General features: G+C 44.7%; 1 long non-coding RNA gene across 1 annotated transcript; it reads right to left on the bottom strand.

Moving 5' to 3' along the window:
• Positions 1 to 2,366: 2,366 nt before the first annotated feature.
• Positions 2,367 to 15,195, bottom strand: LOC119407132 (uncharacterized). The gene is made up of 4 exons (XR_005186629.2): positions 14,912 to 15,195; positions 8,157 to 8,274; positions 5,820 to 6,019; positions 2,367 to 2,544 (listed from the first exon to the last, which is right to left on the bottom strand). It is a non-coding gene; the product is annotated as an uncharacterized LOC119407132 (long non-coding RNA).
• Positions 15,196 to 16,217: the final 1,022 nt, after the last annotated feature.

Below are 16,217 nucleotides of genomic sequence, written 5' to 3'. Positions count from 1 at the left end.
AATAAGAGGACGAAGAAAGCGCGTGACGGTTAACGATGATGACAGTTTCCAGGTCTCGCCGCGCGGCATAACGGAAAAGTTGACAGCACACACGCCCATATGCTATGGCAGTGCCCAGCGTTACTTAGCGCCAAGTTCAGCACAGAAGAGTACTGGGAGAGGGCTCTTAAAGCCGCGAGCTCTCAGTCCAGCTGTCGGCAGTCCAGGAGGCCTGCGAACGGGCGGAGGGCCACGGTACCGGCGTGGGCACGGCCAGCAACTGCGGCGGACCCCCCTTCGAGGGTTGTCTGATCGGGGTTCTCCAGGACCAAATGAAGTTCATTTCATCATCATCATCATCATCATCATCATCATCATCATCCGCTCAAAAAAGAAAAAGAACTTCGGAATTTTCACGCCGCACAACGGGTAACACTGGTAACCTTCACAAAAATTAAGGTTGAGGCTAATACACGGATAATTTTTAAATATATTTCGGGGGGGGGGGGGGGATTCCTAAATAATGTTCTGGGTGCGGCTATTCCTTGGATGCACCGATTACACGGGCGCATGCGGTATGCGGCGAGACGGCGCAGGGCAACCCGAATGGAACGCGTATACGCAATTGCGGCTCGGAGTCTTTCCATGTCGCTCCGTTGTCTATCTTCCGTCGCTGAACCGTGCTGCCGCTGGGGCCACATAACAAGCGCGCCGCTCCAGCCATACTAACGAGGGTTTCTCAACACCCCCTTGTGACACTCCACGCTGCTAATTGCGTGCAGTATGCCGTCAGAACTGAACCCTTGGCATGCGGTCTACCAACACGAGGCAAGAGAGCATGAAGATTTTTTTTTTTTTTTTTGCGCTACTACACTGAACGCCGTCTTTCCTGTAAAGCTGCGGACTTGTCAGACTATAGACCATTTTACGGATGGGTTCTGGCGCCACCGTGTTGGGCTGTTAAATTGCCGTTTTTTATCTCTAACCACCAATCGAACAGTGCTACAGTAGACATAGGCGTGCGCAGAGGGGGGCGGCCGCCCCCCCCCCCCAGTCACATAAAAAGAGGGGGGCGCAAGGACTGTCTATTCATTGACTTAATAGAGAGGGGGGTGACGCCGCGACGGACCGTCGCCCCCCCCCCCCTGAAGGGGAATCCTGCGCACGCCTATGACGGTAGACGCATACACATGAAAACGGTTGGGTTGGTGCATGAATTCGACCAGCACAGACCTCGGGCTGCATGTACTTGCATATCTCGAGGTGTGTGTGTGTGTGTGTGTGTGTGTGTGTGTGTGTGTGTGTGTGTGTGTGTGTGTGTGTGTGTGTGTGTGTGTGTGCGTGCGTGTGCGTGCGTGTGTGTGCGTGTGTGTGTGTGTGTGTGTGTGTGTGTGTGCGTGCGTGTGCGTGTGTGCGCGCGTGTGCGCGCGTGTGCGCGCGCGCAAGAGGTGGGGGGGCACTTGTAAAGGAATGTTCCAATGAACCTAATGAGCCTCACTCAGAACAGTAGCGTAAAGAATCACACGGACGGCCAGAGGCAGAGACGGGACACAGCGCTAACCCTACTGAAACGATCCGTATATGCGGATCCGTACATACGGAATTATTGGAATATGGAAAGCCGCATGATGCGGAATCCGCATCTTACGGCAAGCCGTATCGTGCGGAAAGATGCGGACATCCCCAGCTTATGGAAAGTGCCATATCGTGCGGAAAGATGCGGACATCCCCAGCTTATGGAAAGTGCCATATCATGCGGAAATATGCGGACAACAGCAGCTTACGGAAAACCGCATAATGCGGAAATCATGCAGCTATCTGCCGCATTATGCGAAAATCAGATGGACGTCCTAGACCTCGTGGAAAGCAACATAAGAGGCAGTTGGCCATTCACGTTATTTGTAAAGCTGTACTGTGTAGAAATAGTGTGAATATTTCTGTCTTAATGTTGCATGAAGGTGAAATATGATTGCTGTCTAGACACAGCCTTGATGAGCAAACAAAGGCTTTTAGAAGAAACAAATGTGTTAATAAGCTACTGGATTAATATGCTGGACATCATAAGCTGCAGTCATACTGCAACGAAATAATGCAGGGTTTTATGTAATAGAAAAAACACCAGCTAAAACTCTCCCTGCTTAGGACGGCATAAAATTTAGCTTTTGGTAAAATTCAATAAAATTAGTCTTCGCATAAAGAAAGAATTTACATGCTCTTCAAAACCAGCCCCACTGCAAGGACTAAAACTTGTTTTATATAGCACGTTCTAGCTGTGTCAATATGCATACCTCAATTGACTGTTCAAATGAGGTCACCTTGCACCATCACTTCACGAGTTGTATCTCACCCATGGAAAGATGGTGCAAAACAATGTGCAACAACAGGAATTTAAAAATGAAAACTTTATAATGAATAAAATTAATATTCATGCCGTTTTGAAAGCCTCACAGTGGAATCATTTCTTAAGGACTTTAAGCAGGTCCCCCAAATGGCGATTGAGATTCCGGTGGCGCTGTGCCTCCAGGACGTTGCTTGGATGCGCCTTGAGGTGTTCTCCGTAGGCATCTGCATGCATAAATCATAAACACATGATGTCAGACGCACATGTAAGCAGCTTAGTTCACATGCAGAAGAAATAACACACAGAATGATGCTGAAAAAGAAATGCACATACTGCTTTTTTATGTATTTGTGTGAATAGAAAAGGAAAGTGCACGAGTGAGCTCCAGCGCATGCAAAAAATGTAATGGCATGCTTATTGCATGGAAAATAACTAGGTGCTTCTTACTATTTTGAACATATTTATGTGTAGTAAATCTGTTGAAATCTCATTACGTAAAACTTTGAATTAAATGTCTTCTGTATACTAACAAAAACTTTAAGTATTGCCAGTAAAAGCCCTAAATGAGCATTTAGTAATGTGTACATGTGCATTTACTTCCCTTAAACTTTAGTTTGTCTGCAATAATACCATCTTGAACAGCTTTGTAACATGAAATGCTGCAAGTTATGAAGCTGAAAAAGCAGCACACAAGTAGGCAGGTCTGTGCCAGCCAGACCAAAACAGCCCACCAAACAGAAATAGGCATAAGTGAACGGCAAGCTTTAGAATTAATCAATTCGTGTTATAAAAAAATTGAATACAACTGCACAATGTGAAGCATTCTCTATCAAAAGCATAATAGCACCATTATAAACAAAGGTAATTTATTGGCATACTCAAGACATATAGAAAGTGAATTGCAATTGAGCTGGAACGAGTATGGTAGCATAGGTGATTTCCCCTACACAAAATCAAATTTATTATGTGAACTCTGGCAATTAGAAATCAAAATTATCACACTGTTGGAGACTTGAAAAACCAAAAAGTACTTGCGTTCATGAACACTGATGATATATCCAATAGAAAGATCGACTAGAGAAATATTTAACCACCTATCCACAAATTTCTAACACACCCCTAGAAAATACCTAATCGGCGCTTATGACACAGCAGTGTAATGTCATTGTTACAGAAACGACATGGAATAGCACCCCGCTCGAGCACAATGAGAGACTAATCTTCAAACTCAATTACGCAGAAAAAAACAAAGCACGAAGCAAAGCAAAGCAACGGGCATCTGGCAACCTAATGCCATCGCAGGACGGGAAGTTCAGAGTGCGCATTACAAGGGAAGAACGATAATAAAATTTGGTTGACAGAATTAGTGCTGCAGTTGTAATGCAAGTAAGTGCAACATCTGGTTAACCCTAACCAGCATAGGAAGAAAAATTACAACACTGAATCCCGTGATCAAAGGCCACGAATGCTGTAAGGACTGTCTGTGGAATGAGAAGAAACATTTCAAATGGCTACAATAAAAAATTACGTTTAGTTATATTTCCTTTTAGCCAGTATCTTCAACTTTTCAATGTAAACATGTGCCCCAGTCTAAGGTGTATAAAATATTTATGTACACTTCACACCATTTATAACGCAATCGTTCACAGTGCAGGACCGGTTATAATGCAGTTTTTTCTGAATTCAGCATACCCTCCCATAAAGCACCACGTATACACGCATGCCGCTTACTGTGCAGTCCCCCCACATGAAACATCGGCTATAAGGCGGCTGCTGCAAAATTCTCAGAGACTCGAAGCGAGTGCGCTTCGGATCAGCCTGGGAGAGAAGAACCACAGCGTTATGGAGGATGAGATGCAGAGCGAATGAACAGGAAACAGTGGAAGAAAAAAAAAAGAAAAACAAGGGGGGCATCATGGTGTGAAGAGGGGGAGTGATTGCCTAGGCAACAGAAAAGCCTTTGCTCCCTTTGCTCTGGCTGCTTGTTGTGTGTGTGCTGCGCTCTGAAGGGCCACCCGTGTCTGCATGAAGTGCACGTAACTGCTGTTTGGCTCTTCGGTTTTCTGTCGGGAAAACAGTCTCATCGTAGAGTGAGATCTTGTGCGTGCGACCTCTATTCCCCAGCAAGTGATAATGTTTTGAGACACGACAGAGCTTTTGCCTTTGCCACCAGCAGGTGGACTTACAAGCTTGGAAGACTCTTTCAGGATAGTTGGCGTGACTTTCCTGATCGCGGACCGGAACTTCGTTTCACACCTGCTGCCCACTGTTTAGGACAGGAGTGCAACATCTTCTACGCCCGATATCCGTGTTGTTTGGGGCAAACTCCCGCAAGCTAGGCCTAACGAGCACTAGCTACCTAGTTGTTAGTGTCTGCAGACAATCAAGGTTACGGTTTGGTGCCGAGTGAATGAAACGTTTTGGAGTTGTTGCAGTCAGGAGTGACTTAAAATCTTCACCGAAAACTAGGGAGTGCATGTGCAATACTAGATTGGTGGTTCAAGGTTGTCACTGTTTTTTGGACATCGCCCCCGAAATTTCAATAGCCTTTCCCCGTATAGTTTCTGGCCAGTGTTGTACCACAGCGAAGTTCGCATAAATGTGGAGGTCTGAAGAGTCAGTCAGCGGCTTTCCGCTACGGCACTCTTTCTTTTTGTTTTCTTGTTTCTGCGTTCACTATGTCGACACTGCAGGTCCGCAGACGTTAACCTTTCAACATTGACAACTTTACGCCCAAGTTGCACGCCTAGATAGTCGGAATCATGCGGGTGCCTGTTGGTCATGTTTTTCAGATGTACAGCTTTTCACAAATGTTGTTTTGTTTACAGGGCAGTACCACTTATAGTGCAGATATTTGCGACTCTGGCAACTTGTTATAAGCGGTCCATGCTGTACATGGTTTATTCATTGAATGTGCTGATATGTTTTTTTTGCAAATAATGGCCATTTACGCATCATTTATCTGCAACGAGACCGTTTGACCAGTATGCCACTGCATCTGATTCACTGGATGTGACTGATGGATTATGTAGCATTCATGAAGCAACGGATACCCAATTTTTCACCATACATGCTGACCCACCAAGGTGCTAATGATAACAAGGCCAGGCATACATGCAGGGCCTCCCGTGAGTAAAATTTCAGCATTTAATCTATGCTAGGCTCATTTGTGCTCTCACGCCCGGAACAAAACTCAAGTATAATGCAAAATTTTGGCAGCTCTAGAAGAAAGTGATATAGCGAATTTTTCCTGATGCATCTGAACATTTACCGAGGTGACAAAGCTACAGCAGTCTGTGGCGGCAGCCACAACCATGTTGAAACTTCTGAACAGGTGCACCACTTGGGGCCACTAACAGCACCGGTGCAAAAGTCGACACTACCTGGCTAGAGAAATTACCACACTTGTCACCCCTATTCCTTCTAGCCACCCAGGCTGAATCTCACCCACTATTCAGCACGTGTGACAGGACAAAAACAAAACCATCCAGGCACTCACACTGTAGAGCATGAAGTTCCTCTCGGGCTGGTCACCTCCTTTCTCCTTGATGAAACAGCAGCATAGTGCACTGGCAATGCACTACTGGAGCAAGTTTTCAATGCACCACAGTGCCCTTCCTGCTTGTGTCAGAGAGAGCTTGGGGTCCTTGGTCTCTTCTGGAGACCACTGCCACTTCTGGTTTTCTGCTTAAGATCAACCTGCACAAGGTCGTAGATAAGGTCTTTAGAATTGTAAATTATAATATCCGAAATTCTGCAGCAAAAGAAAACACTCCCATTTTCCAGAAGGCATACTGAGGCATCCCTTCTTAAAGTTAAGGTCCTGCATTTGCAACCTCTATTTTAGTTCTTTTTTTTGAACCTGCGCTTGACTTTGAAGGTGTTAGTTCACTGCGCACTGTATGTAAAAAAAGCTCATCCAGCACAACCACAACCCTAACTGGACAGGCAGGCAACGTTAGCTGGATGCTCTGGATGGCTTCTTTAATGAAATGGCTTACGTTGACACTGATGGTGGTACTACACTGAAAAATATGCAAAGATTTATTAATCACTAAAGGGACCGACAACTGGCCAGAACGTGTGATTAGATCCTGGCGGAAATAAAAAGATCGTGAATTGCAGGGCATGCTTTTCGCAATTTGAGTAAGATTACATATTTAAATTGCGTTTAAAGGTAAAAAAAAACAGTATGCCATGCATCCTAGCAGAAATTGCCTGATGATGTGTTATCGAGTCGTTCTGTTTGCTGTACATAGTTTGATGCTTTAATGTGCACCATAATTAGTGCTCAAAATTACACTGTATTATATTATAACCTATCCCCGTCCTATTCTGTGCTGCTTACTAGGCAAAGGAGTTGATGCTAATAAGCAGCGTTGGCTTCGTGTCAACTAGTGGGACATGTCGAGCCATGGCACACGCATGCGGAATGCACGCATGTGCACCAAACTGCAGTGCATAAACTCGTACCGCTGTCGTGTTGACCTCCCACTGTTTGCCGCCTGTGTTGTGTGTACACAACTTCATAGTAGCCACAGATCCAAAAATTCTGAAAATGTTTCACAGCACTTTCAGCGTTACTATTCCATTATTAAGACAGTGACTAGTTAGCTTTCCAGTGAACTAAAGAGAACAAGTACCACAAGAATTGTTTGTCAGTCCCTTTAATTGTTTTATGCTTTGAGCCATGTTAATATGTTAAAATGAGTGTCCTGCTTAACACAATCTGCTCTGCATGAGCTGAATTGTGAAATGGGGACCTATGCTGGAAAACACGCAGAGCTCATGCCAAATATTTAAAGTGAACCAAGTTTTGTGTTGAACCTCCTTGTGCAATTTTTGTATTTCTAGCCTTGCTCATTGCATGTTTTTCGTACTGCTATAAGACCTGTAATGTCTAGCTTATGTAATGCTGTGCGAAAATGAAATTCAAGATTGCTCAATTCAAAGCTAACCAAGTGTGTTCAGCACCACTTCCTGTATCCCTTTCTCGTATGCCGACCGCGGGGGCGGGGGGGGGGGGGGGTACTGCGATAGCAATTATATGAACAATGTCAGCGGGATATTGCGGTCGCCGCTGATCTGTACACAGTCCAAACCGATAACATCGCTTACGCATCGTCTTTTTCACGTGCGAGTAAAAGTGCGCTAGCGCTAGGGACGAATGCGGTTGAAGCAGAGATGAAACGACCCGGCCGTCACCGTCGCGCGAGGCCTGTCGTCGCTTGCTTACCAGTTATTTCGTCGGGCAAAGGACCATAAGGGGCACCGTTGAGACGGGGACGGTCGCGAGCGCTGGCGAACGCGCTATCTCGACAGACATCGGTAACGGCTACCATTTTAAGTGCTGGACTGCGGCGCAAAGTGCACAGCTACTTCATGCGCAATGAAACTGAGTTGAACCTTTCTCCCATCGTTAAAAAAAGAAGAATCCTTTCTACTACGTGGCCAGACAACTTTGCTCATGTGGCCAGACAAAGCACTGGACGCGCGGGGCAAAACTGGATTTCCGGGAGATTTTCCTATGACCCGTACAACCGGGAGAAACGTTCAAAATCCAGGAGTCTCCCGGGTAATCCGGGAGACTTGGCAGGTATGCCTTGTCACCAAGAACTTGAAAGTACATTGCGGAAACAATGTAAAATAGTCACAAATACATTGCTGTCGAAGCATGAGGATGCAAATATAAAGCAAATAGAAGTGCCACTTTAAATATTACAGGCCACACAGTGCACGATGACAAATTGATAAATTCAAAGTGAAAGGCACGCGCTTCAAGTGGTGCTGCCATGTTTTCGTTTTCCTTGCTCTGCTACCACCTTACTTTACTCACCCAACACGTGTGCAGAGATGCCATGAAAACACCAAGCAGCTGATGCAACATGGATGAACACATCTTCAGGAATTTCCGCCCTTCCTACTGGCAAAGCCACCCTGCAGCCTCCACAGTGCTGCAACCAATTTGTGAGATGAGCATAGTTTGCATAATGTTTTTCAGTCACAGATATACATGCAAGACACAGAAGCATTCTATAGGGAGCTTGCACCAATGGTGGCAATGAGGTACAACCCGTTTTGTTGTCACAGCCAGATGAGCTGGCAATCGGGGAAGCGCGTGCAGTTGTGGGTTGTAGTAGTTGCATGCGAAGTACGGCAAAGTTACAGTCACAGAAAGATGGTTGCAACGTCTTCAAGATGCCGAAGGTGCGCCTCAGCGAGTACAAGACGAAGGAACTATCAGAACAGTACCAGAGTGGATGGCTTTAGCGCATAGGCAACCCTGACAAGCATCACGTATGTCCTCATTGCTTCCTTTTAGGTAGGCAAATCATGCTTGGCTTTCGTTAGCTCTGTTTTGTCCACTTACACACAAATCATATCAGGTTCTGCTGCGACGATGCAGGACCATTGTGGCTTCATGTGTAAGGTCCCTTTTTAACGAGGCATTCACTGTTTCTGCAACTGGGTACAGATGAAATAAAACAATGATAAAATTAATATTTACCAGGAGTTAGAGTGTCCTTATAACTTGCTCATGTCATGACCACAACGCTATCAGCCCCAACTTTTCTCGTAGGCTTGTGTAACTAGCCGCTTCTCACAATGTTGTGGCCTAGAGCCGTTTATGACTTCACTGCTGCTGCATGACAAAGCTCGACAAAACATAAGACAAGTAATTCGCAAATGTCCGAGGCGTCGACGCGTGGCCACAAGTTTACGTACATGATGCAGTCGGCTGCATGAAGTGCGAACGGGTGAGCATAGATGGCTTTTTTCGTTGTATCGTAAGGATCCTTCCAGAAGAGTGCTGCTGAGTACATATTTACTGACCTCGTGCTCCTTGCTTGGAACTACTGTCAAAGATTGCAACCTCAATGTCATCAAGGAGATCACACCAGTATGTACTGTACTTGCGCTTCTTTCCATGAAGCTACCGCACGTGCTCCCAGAAAAGCTTTGCGAAGTCCCTAAAGAGACCGAAACGTTTCGGTAGCTTTAGGGACCGAAACAGAGAAACTCCAAAAGCCAAGCATAGTTTACCTACCAGAGAGAAAGTGCTAAGGATAGACGTGATGCTTGTTGGGACTGTCCTGTGCGTAAGCCATTTACCACGACACTGCTCAAAATAGCTCCTTGGTCTTGTGCTCGTTAAAGGAGTACTGACACTATTTTGAGACATCGAAAAAGGGACATTTTTTGTTTCTTCCATATGCAGCGTCAACGCTGTCCACACACCCGAGTTGAATATGTGTAAAATATTCTAATTTGACTTGGAAGTTTTCGTCGCTGAGCATCTGCAAGCCAGCCCCACTGCAATGGACATTATCCCGACGAGTCAAGACAGCTCCCCTGAGTTAGCGAGTTCTGCATCCTGCATGCAGCCTAAATCACAGAAATCACTGTCAGGGCCACTGGACGACAATTTGCTCATCGTTGCTTACGTGCACAACGAGCAGATGACGGTTTTGCCCCTAGTACGTCGCAAGTTTCTGTATCCCCGTGACGTCACACTGCTATGAAACGTCACTGAGAAGCCGCCCCCTCGATATCGAAACCGAATGTGTCTTTTAAAGGTAGCAGTAATTAAAATATATACGATGCATTCCCAGGCACCACAATACTCGTTTTAGGTTTCTCGACACCAGTATTTTTTTAGAGCAACAATACGAAAATTTTTAAAATTCGTGTCAGTACTCCTTTAAGAGCACAGGGTAAGGCAAAATTTAAAAAAAAATCACTTTTTTGTTGTTTGCAATTTGGGAAGTGTGTCCTTTTCTCCATATTTTGCATATTCGTGCTTTTCTTTGAATGTTTTTTTTTTTTGTAGCTGAGAACCTCATTTTCCGGAAGCAAGTAGTGAGTGAACACGCACCCAAGACAAGCGCCTCGTATGCACTCAGCGCTTACAGTCCATTTTCTGAAATTGTCAGCTAACTTTCTGCATGCCTAATTTTTCAGCAAAGACAATCCGAAGATGCTGTGTGCGTCTTTATTCACATTCTTGGTTCAGAGCGCGTCTATTCAAACAATTTTAGCTCCTAGTTTCATCACACCTTGTGTCTGTCGTGCCAATCGATACGTTGAGATGCTGAGGATAGAGAAAGCCTTCAGCGACAGTATATTTTGTGGCAACTAATTCAGTTGTCTTGTAACTGCGAATAAATGCTAGCGACGTACTGAGGTGCCGAACACTGAACCATCACACTCTTCGTCATTGAATCCCACCCTTTTCAGCCTCCTTCAAGGCAACTCACGCACAGGGTGACAACGGGTACGCTCTAATGGACATCAATATTATTTGTGATGCAATTAGACAGAACTGCGCATGCAAACTGTGTGGTGCAAGTGTTGAGCTAATCCGAATTGTGTCGCAAAGTCCTTGCACTTTGTTAGGCTTCAGAGTCTTAAACATTGCGACGATGGGTGCTTTTTTTTTCATCTAATGATGGCAGTATCACACGTGCCGAAATTCTGAAATCATTAGGACTGAAGCCTGGCCAAAGCACAGTAAATTTGCTGAAAGAAGTTGACCACAATCGACGATACATTGTGAATAGAGCTGCATGACAGCTCACATAAGAACTGCACAAGGGGACAAATTCGGCTTTGTTGGTAAGACGTTAGGAAAAATTACATTTAGCGCAAAATGACACAAGGACGAGAAGGGAGGACACAACACGTGCGCTAACTTCCAACAAAATGGTTTATTTCAACCGAAGCACAAATATATGCAGTGGTGATGGTCAAACGCTACAGCCAGATGTCATGCGCAGAGAACTTTTTTGTCATTCTGATTTTAACAGGAGACGTGCAGAGAAGTGATATTTTCTTATCATAACCTTTTATACAAGCTATGCGCACCAACCACAAAACTAATCCATGTTCAAAAAATACAATTCTTTTTCTGTCGGAGACGGCGTGCTTACACAATCGCTACCCAACTTTGTGATTTGGGCAGCTTCTACTATTAGTCTTGTTAGTTCATCACGGTTGGTCAATAACACCTTGGTGTTCCCAAAACCCGGGGCGCACCCACAAGCTCTGCAATGCATCCTGAGCCAGCCATCGTTACCCTTCTTCACAAGGCTGAAGTGCTCTCGTAACCTGTCATTTAGACAGCGCCCCGTCTGTCCTACGTACTACTTTCCGCAAGAGAGGGGAATCTGATACGCCACCACCTCTTTACAGTCCACGAACTGAGTCCTACGTCTTATCTTCCAAGCAGAGGCGTCTTGCGGTGCTGGACTACTCAGTCTGCAGGTAGAATTAATCGAATTAAGCTTAATTCTACCTGCAGACTGAGTAGTCCAGCACCGCAAGACGCCTCTGCTTGCAAGATAAGACGTAGGACTCAGTTCGTGGACTGTAAAGAGGCGGTGGCGTATCAGATTCCCCTCTCTTGCGGAAAGTAGTACGTAGGACAGACGGGGCGCTGTCTAAATGACAGGTTACGAGAGCACTTCAGCCTTGTGAAGAAGGGTAACGATGGCTGGCTCACGATGCACTGCAGAGCTTGTGGGTGCGCCCCGGGTTTTGGGAACACCAAGGTGTTATTGACCAACCGTGATGAACTAACGAGACTAATAGTAGAAGCAGTTGGGTAGCGATTGTGTAAGCATGCCGTCCCTGACAGAAAAAGAATTGTATTTTTTGAACATGGATTAGTTTTGTGGTTGGTGCGCATAGCTTGTATAAAAGGTTATGATAAGAAAATATCACTTTTCTGCACGTCTCCTGTTAAAATCAGAATGACAAAAAAGTTCTCTGCGCATGACATCTGGCTGTAGCGTTTGACCATCACCACTGCATATATTTGTGCTTCGGTTGAAATAAACCATTTTGTTGGAAGTTAGCGCACGTGTTGTGTCCTCCCTTCTTGTCCTTGTGTCATGTTGCGGTAAATTTAATTTTCCTAATGCCACATAAGAAGCAAGGCAAGCAAGACTACAGGCTCCAAAGGGGAAAAAAATGACTTTGGCAATGATTACCAAGCTTGTAGGCACCAAATAAAAGTTTAACGTTGTTTGTGGCAAGAGATCGCCTTTTAGCTGTTTTCTTACTTTAACCTTGATTGACTTAAAACTATGTTTTTGTTACTTAGCTACCATTATTTTCCATGTATTTCAACATAACCGTTTCATTATTTTTCTTTGTATTCAGCATAAGTGCATACAAATACTGTACGAGAATTGAAATTAGGCACTTACCTGTTTTTGCGTTACAAATTTTGAAAGATGCAAATTAACCCAAAATTTAGGTCCTAGTGGTAAAAAGTTCACTGAAAAAAGTAATAATCACCAGATTTTAATGAATCTGGTACAGTTTAAAGAGTGCCAAATTTTGAAAAAAATTATTATTGTATTATGTGGATAACTCTATTAGGTTTTGAGAAAAACTGTTCCTCGACGTGGTCAAAAACGCATGGTATGTATAGGGTTTACCGTGTGCCCTTCGGTGTGTTGTAGACGCAGCAACCATCTTTCTCCAACTGCAACTTCTTTGCCTTACTTTGGGTGCAACTGCTACAGTAGAGTAGATATATATGCTTGCTACAATACAAGGGGAACATATACCACACAGTGCATCATCGCGGCAGAACCTTTGAAGCGGGAGCTGCTGCCGCGTGCACTTTCCAGACTACCACCTCGACTGGCTATGACATCAAAATAGCCACCTATATCCCCCCCACAGTGTAAGGTTCCTATAGGCACGCCGACATTTTTTTTAAAGATAGAACTCAAACAATGGTTAATGTTGCCCCCAGTGTGAAGTGTTCCCTAGCAGCAAGCAATGTTGCCATAACATTCACGTAACTTTCTCAATGTGGCGGCGACAACGTGTCAACATTTGGTGCTACTACGGTTATTGCCAGTGCGCTGAGGAATTGAAATGTATTTCAAACACACCTGAATGAGTGGAAAGTAAGCATGCAGCGGTCTTTTGTGAGGTGTTCAATCTAACAGCATAGTTTGCTTTGCTAGAAAGCACGCCTATATATGCTTCATCTATTTTGATATGTAAGCTTGTGAGCACAACGAGAGAGAACACCGAATACATGTTTAATCAATGATTACCAATATAAATGTGACTTACTGAACAGCAAGAGATACCTTTTCGCTTGAGCAATTGTTATGAATACTATTGCGCTTGCCAACTGCATATAGTCCAAAATAGTCGTAAAATAAGCCAGTTGGTATGGATGCATAGTAATGAACAGCACAAAGTATGAACGAGAGACAAAAGGAAGAACAATGCAGGACGAGCAGAGACTGTAAACTGAAAAATTTATTGCGCAGAACCTTGCCTAAATAACATTTGCCGCACACCTCGTGCAAATGAGGGTCCGGTTAGAAAAAACAAGTTACGAAATCAATGAACCTGTTGATTTTGTAACTTGTTTTTTTCTAACCGGACCCTCACGTGCACGAGGTGTATGGCTAATGCTATTTAGGCAAGTTCTTGTGCAATAAATATTTCATTTGACAGTCTGTGCTTGTCCCGCATTGTTCTTATGTTTCTCGTTCTTACTTTATGCTGTTCATTACTATGCATTAAGTCACCCTGACCTTTAAATGCTAACTTCAATGCTTACATTCGTATTGCTGACGACTGTACTGTAGCACAAATTGGGCAAGAAAAGCATAACAGAAAAGCCTGTTGCTAAAAGTATGCAAACATAGGTATTCCAGTGCAAACAAGACGCGGACAGAAGGGTGAGACGTAACTGTGTGCTGGTCCTGTCGTTACATGTCAACCTTCTGTCCTTGTCTTGTTTGCGCTAAAACACGCACAAGCCTGATGAGCTAGTCAGATGAGAAATTCTCCTGCATCGTACCTATAAATCCTTGCATCAGCAACTCCACAGCACTGTGATAATTACACCACTGCCACACAGCAGCGTAATGTATTCTACTACATGCTGGCTGCACATTTATGTATAAAAAGCGAAACTCTGACAGAATATGAAGTCTCACATTGTGCATGCAAGTTTTCATAACCGTCAGATGTCCAACGTGGATGCTGGCTGGTGCAATATTACTGACACGCGAAGGCGACGTGCATATACACACAAAGATTCTTTTAACACCTCTCCCTACACAAGGCAAACACACGATTACGTTTAACTAGCTCAAGCCAGCGTTCAAGCGCATAATAAACACTTCACCGTGAATGTAGGCTCATTATCACAATTTAAGTGTTTGGCTAGGTGAATTGAGCCACGCTACGAATTATATAGCCCGCGAACGTGAGCAAAATGCTGCCCAGCAGCAAATGGCGCTGCAGGCTTTGATTTATCAACAACAAACGAAGCAAGCGCCACTTGCGTCCTGCTGACTGCAATGCACATAAGAAAAAATCGATCATCACACACATGCATGTTCTCGCAATTCTCGCGAATTCGCTCCCGTAAGGCCGTGCCGATGCGCCATGGCTACGCTCAGATCAGCGTAGTCGAAGCGAATCGGAAACGCGCACAATGTCGTCGCTCGCAAAGGTGCGTAAGGCTCTTTACGACGCCACGTCCGAGTGCGGTAACAGAGCCTTGCGCCGAGTAGCATGCTTTACACAATAAGCTGTCCCACTTACCTTTAGTTTCTTTCGCACTGGCGTGTAGCAGGTGGCCGCGGGTGTCAGCCATGGAGTCATTCGAGCGCCCGCACATTTCGTTGATTCCTTGAACGACTCGTACTTCATCGGCACTCCGAGAACAGCGGGAATTGCGTGCAATCTTTGCACACCGCACAAACGAGGAACGAAGCTTCCTTACGTAAATTTAATGCTTTTACCTTCAATCTTCTTGTGGATGAGAACACACGCGAGACGCTCGCAAACAAAGGCAAATAACATCTGGCTTCGGCTATGGATGGATCTAGCTTGAATTGTTGTTCGTGAAAAAGAAAAAGAAAACGTCGCCGTGTAAAACTGTTAGAGAATGCATGTTGTTGGGCAAAATAGTTAAAAAATAATGACGTTTTCAAGAAAAATTTATACGAGAAAAGTTAAATACTTTTTCAGTAGCTTCTTTTTTCTTTTTTTTTTTTGGTTCTAGCAGACGACAGGTTTCTACTGCTTGTACCACGGACGTAGTAGTGCGGCTTTACGATCGATGTTTGCCGCCGAAGCAAAACTCTACAGTAGTTGTATGTCCGTCCTCAGTGAATAGCAGGATGACTCCAAAGCAGTAACACTTTTACGTAATGCAGTATGTGATCTTGCAAGGCATGATGTTTCGTTGCGTTGAAGCAAAGGGAAGCAAGCCGGCGTGATCAGCTGATGTTGCCGCTACGCTCGGCACTGCCGTGTGCTTCATTTCCCGCGCTGAATTCGTGATCGAGCGAGACAGCCACGGAGGGGAACACAGCTAGACGCACGGGTTAACGGCGTATCATTCCAGTTTCGCGCGATGGCTGACTATTAATCGCAAGAGAGCCTCGGGGAACAAGCTTCAACTGCTTGTGTAAATTACATTGCTTGTGTGTAAGCATCCGTGTCTTCATACGCGAGCGATCGGCAACCTATAGTGAAAAGATACGAGAAAAGTGTGAGGCGTAGATGCGGTCCCAAAATATATGCCCGCAATAATAAGTATGATCTCATAGTGTACCTACTATGCACTCTCAGATAGCGCGTAAGCACTTTCATCTATTAAATTAGGAAGATGTCATGACCTGTGTGCGGGTGGCGTAGCAGGCTGGAGTAGCAGGCTCACGCGTAGGGATCACGACTTGTTTACGTGGGTTCGAGTCCTACTCAGTTAATGCTTTTCTTTTCTTTTTTTTTCATTTACATTGATGTACTGCTATTTCTGTTAGCGTGTTGGGAGCTGAAACTTAAAAATAAAACAAAAAACATTAGGTTAGAATATGTGTGTGGCACTGTGTTTGCTTGCACA

Source organism: Rhipicephalus sanguineus, chromosome 10 (genome assembly GCF_013339695.2).
Source record: "Rhipicephalus sanguineus isolate Rsan-2018 chromosome 10, BIME_Rsan_1.4, whole genome shotgun sequence".
Classification (NCBI taxonomy): Eukaryota; Metazoa; Arthropoda; class Arachnida; order Ixodida; family Ixodidae; genus Rhipicephalus; species Rhipicephalus sanguineus.
Note: the sequence above shows the minus strand (reverse complement) of the source record. Positions and strands in the feature narration are given on the sequence as shown.